Source organism: Myotis brandtii, unplaced genomic scaffold (genome assembly GCF_000412655.1).
Source record: "Myotis brandtii unplaced genomic scaffold, ASM41265v1 scaffold10, whole genome shotgun sequence".
NCBI lineage: Eukaryota > Metazoa > Chordata > Mammalia > Chiroptera > Vespertilionidae > Myotis > Myotis brandtii.
The window spans coordinates 2,922,118-2,927,160 of NW_005353325.1; the positions used below are offsets into that span (position 1 = coordinate 2,922,118).

Below are 5,043 nucleotides of genomic sequence, written 5' to 3' on the forward strand. Positions count from 1 at the left end.
TTCTGTAAAAAAATCAATAAAATATATTTTAAAAAATAATAAAATTAACTTGTTGCCTGGCTGGTGTGGCTCAGTGGTTGAGGGTCAGCCCATGAACCAAGAAGTCAACAGTTCAATTTCTAGTCAGAGCACATGCCCATAAGAGCACATGCCCAGGTTTCAGTCTTTTTTTTTAAATATATATTTTATTGATTTCAGAGAGGAAGGGAGAGGGAGAGGGAGAAAGAGATAGAAACATCAATGATGAGAAAGAATCTTTGATTGGCTGCCTCCTGCACACCCCTCACTGGGGATTGAGCCCACAACCGGGCATGTGCCCTTGACCAGAATTGAACCGGGACCCTTTGGTCCTCAAGCCGATGCTCTATCCACTGAGCCAAACCGGCTAGGGCTCGGGTTTCAGTCTTGATCCCCAGTAGGGGGCGTGCAGGAGGCAGCTGATCAATGTTTCTATCTCTCTATCCCCCTCCCTTCTTCTCTAAAATAAATAAAACTTTGTTTTTAAAATTAACTTGTCACTTTTTTGCTTTTTTTTCAGTTACAGTTAACATTCAATATTATTTTGTATTAGTTTCAGGTGTACAGCACAGTATTTAGACAATCATATACTTTACAATAACTTTAGTCACTTTTAATGCTCCATCCCCACCCCTAGTTTCTTCCCTGCTCAGACCCCACATTCAAAGATTCTGCTTGAATTAGTTTGAGATGAGACCTGGGCCTCATTATTTTTAAGAATCTGTCCCGGTGGTTCAGATATGTAACCAAGTTGAGAACCAGTGTGTGGTAGACCCTTGCTATTCAAAAGTGATCTTAAAATAGCAGCATTGGCATCAACTGGGAGTTTGTTACATATGCAGCATTTCAGTCCTCACCTCAGACCCAATCATTAGAATCTGCTTTCTAGACAAACCTCCAGGTGATTCGTAAGCACTTTAACGTTTGAGAGGCACTGCTTTAGATCATGGGCTAGATTCAAAACCTGACTCACTTATTAGCTACGTGACCTTGAGTAAGTTACTCAACCTCCCTGTACCTCAAATCCCTCATAAAGTGAGGATAGTAATAGTACCTACTCACTATAGGGTAGTTATGAGGATTTCATACAATATTGTACTAAAATGTTTAGAACAGTGCTTGACTCATAGTACGTTCACAACAAATGTTAGGTATTATTAATTACCACTTCTAGGCTTGAATTTTAAACATTTGGTGCGAGTTGTTAAAATATATATTTTTAAATTTTTCAGAGAACAGAATTTGAAGGCCCAGTCTCTTAGGAGTTATTATTATAAAGTGAATAATTCACTTTGTGGTTTTAATCTCATAAAAAATAATTTCAAAACTGAGAGTGATGTGTAGGACCCAGCTGCAAAAAATTCAAAATCAGCTGCATGCAGCTGCACTCTGCTTCCCCTAATTCATCTAACAGCTTTCAGTGGGTTCTATAAGTGACATCAGAAAAGGCACAGCAGATGTGCAAGATGGCTCCTGAAATCTAAAGTGGGACAGATGGTTCTCTGGTTGATTGACAGATCCAGGAGCACTGCAGTAAGGGTCACCTCCTGTGGAGGATGCCCTCCCCCCCCCCCCCCCCCCCTTCTGTCCGCAAAAGAAACTGTCATACAAGAAAGAGAAGCAGGGATGGCTATTCAGAAAGTCTTTGTTTTCAAATGTTCACTGTAGTGAAAAGATTCGCAGCAAAAGAGAGTCACCAAAATGTGGAAAAAATTCTCCTTCTCTAACCAACCAAAGAGTTGACTCTTTGCATAGTTACAACAAAGCAGACAGATGCATGTTTGAACACAACTCTCAGGATCCTGGAGATTGAGCTGAGATTAATGAAAGAACAAAGAACTAATGCAATTGGCATTTATCAACCCCCAAACAGCATTGATTAATACTGAACTCCTTTGTCGTTGGAAGCCCCATATTGCTCTTAAAAATAAACTCCTTGTTTTAAATTTTAATTAGAAAGCTGGACAACTATTTGTGGTTGTTGATCAGGAATTTACAATCTAGGCTACATCACCTGTATGCTTATCTCTATCTCTGTCTCTTCAACTTCCTTTCCAGTACTTCAGATCTTCAAGAAAATTTAAAAAAACACACAACAACCTCATATTTACTGCATGTGAACTAAGTGCTGGACCCTGTGCTGGGTGCTTTCTTAGAACTTTTTATGACTTAAAATCTCAGAGATATTAATTGACCCCTTTTAATACAGAGACATGCACCCTTCATTTTATTGATGCTTCTCTTCATCTCTTTTGCTGTAAAAGGGAAAACAAAACAAGCCCCAGGAAAATATACCCACGCATAACTTCAAAGGTGCATGTGGCCTGAACACCTTGAAAAGAATATATCAACTACAAAAGGCCAGACATGTCCAATGAACATGAAGACTGAGATGTGGGGCTGCTCCCTGGGGCTATTCCCAGGAGTTGCACCTATGAGGAGCCTCTGTCCTGTCTCCCTGTGTCTCCACCCTAGCAGCTGTACTGTGGCATGCCTGCCATGCTCCAGAACATAAATATCTCCAGCAACCCCAAGGCATCCTTGCCCACAATGGACAGCAACGAGCGCTTGGGCTGAATTTTCTGACACTTAACCGTCCAGAAGAGCTGAGTGTTGCCCATGGTTCTCATCACCTGTGGAATATATGGGCATGCCATTAGGCTTTCTTTCCTGCAAGCGACCTTCAGAGGACTTCAAAGAAGGTTGTTCAAGCTGCAGGCAACTGGCCTGGGAGCTCTGCCTGAGGCTCATCCCAAAGGCTGAGTGAATCAATGGCTTATGGCACACTCATGGAACACTAGCTGGGAAATGTGCCTTTTGCTATTAATTATCCCTTCTCATTCCCATATTTTCAACTCTTCTCTTTACTGGTTCTTCTCCTTGACAATTACTGTCAAGACTCTACAGAATTAGGCCCTAGCCAGATAGCTCAGTTGGTTAGAGCATTGTCCTGATACGCTAAGGTTGCATTTTCCATCCCTGGTCAGGGCACATATAAGCATCAACCAATGAATGAATAAGTGAGTGGAAAAACAAAATCGATATTTCTCTCTCTTTCCTTCCCTCTCTCTTTAAAATCAATCAATAAATAAATTTTTTTAAAATATATTTTATTGATTTTTTACAGAGAGGAAGGGAGAGGATAGAGAGTTAGAAACATCGATGAGAGAAACATCCATCAGCTGCCTCCTGCACACCCCCCCCCCCCGGGGATGTGCCTGCAACCAAGGTACATGCCCTTGACCGGAATCGAACCTGGGACCCTTCAGTCTGCAGGCTGATGCTCTATCCACTGAGCCAAACCGGTTAGGGCAATAAATAAATACTTTTTAAAAGACTCTATGGAATTAAAAAACAAAACTAACCTTCATCTATTCCTTTTTTCCACTCAGACTCCACTCAATGTCTTTCTTTTACCAAACAGCTAAGCTTTTGTAAAGAATAGTCTATACTTGCCTTTTGCCTCATTGCTACAGAGAGAGCAACTCTACTGGAGCTATCCGAGGAAATTCAGCCAGGGTTCTCGTTCTTGCTGTGTCTGCTCAAAATGCCAGGGTCTGATCCAGAAATACAGCTTCAACATGTGCCTCCAGTGTTTCCGTCAGTTCCCCATAGGCTTCATTACGTTGGACTAAGTGAACGTCCATGAATGGGTCATTCAAGACATCTACCTTAAGACAGAATGCTATCTCTTTGTACATAAAATTAAAAAAGAATAGTCTACTTTCCACCACATTATTCCCAATCATTCTTTTCTCATCCCATTATAATCTAAATTTTAATGAAACTACTTTTGCCAAAATTTTAAATAACCTTATTGCTATATTTAACAGATAGTTCTCAGTCCTTTTCAACATTGACAATTCCTTATATGGATTAATGAGTACCCTAAATAATTCCTTTATAATTAACTTTTTTAAAGTCAGGTCTAACAAGTGGGCATTTCTTATAACATTTCATTAGATTTTAATTCAGTGGAGGCATTTTGAAGTGAGTTGATTTAAATTAACCCAGGTAGACTGATTTCTGGTGATCTCACAGTTCAAGATTAAAGCACATTGGTCTGAATTGGCTCATAAATCCAGTAGCCTCTATCAAATGTGAATCAACTTCCAGTTTGGACCTTACTAACTTATGTTTAAATTCTTTGACTGTTGCATTGCCTAATTACTAATAGACTCAATACCTCTAAATGCCAGCACAGAAAATGAGTTTACCTTAAATGTTTAGGATTTTATTTGTTCCTGCAGAAAGATCACTATACCCTTTCATCAATAGAAATCCAATTTATTAACTTGGTTGCTAAGAAATATGTGGGCAACAGAAAATATACTCACCAGTATCTACCATGTGCCACATGTTAGGCCTGGCTCAGTAAATATAAAGAATAATTGAATTCTGGAATCTTATAATCTAGTCAGAGAGCAAAGAAAAGAACAGATTTTGCTTTGGCATAAAGCTCACCCACATAGGGAGACCAAGATGGCGGCATAGGAAAACACCGGAAATTGCTGCCTCCGACAACAACTTCAAAAATACAACTAAAAGACAGAACGGTCATCATCCAGAACCACAGGAAGGCTGGCTGAGTGGAAATTCTACAACTAGAAGGAAAGAGAAGAGCACACAGACTCAGAGGAGCTACGAAAGTAAAGTGCAGAGGTCCGGAGGCTCCGGCGCGCACACACGGAAAGGGGCGGGCACCTGAGGACATGGCTGTCTTTTTGAATCGGGAGGGAGTCACAAGCTCCCGACTGCTCTGAACTCCGGTTCCGGAAATCTCTGGGGTCCCAGGGCTCATACAGGGAGAAACTGGACGGTCTGGCAGCAGGCAGAACTCGGAACTTGAGGGCGGCTTTCCCTCAGAGGTGCTGGCAGCAATTACCGGGACACTGAGACGCGCGGCCCCTTAGGGCAGGGCTGAGAATCAGCCATAACTGCTTGCTCCGCCCTGTTGATTCCGAGACCCCGCCCACCCAGGCTGCTGCAAAGCCTTTTGCATATGAATGCCCGGGTCCTTTACAA

The 5,043-nt window shown here is 41.5% G+C and overlaps 1 pseudogene; it reads left to right on the forward strand.

Moving 5' to 3' along the window:
* LOC102261401 overlaps positions 1-3,728 on the forward strand; it is a 51,907-nt pseudogene extending 48,179 nt beyond the window's left edge.
* The last annotated feature ends 1,315 nt before the right edge of the window (positions 3,729-5,043 follow it).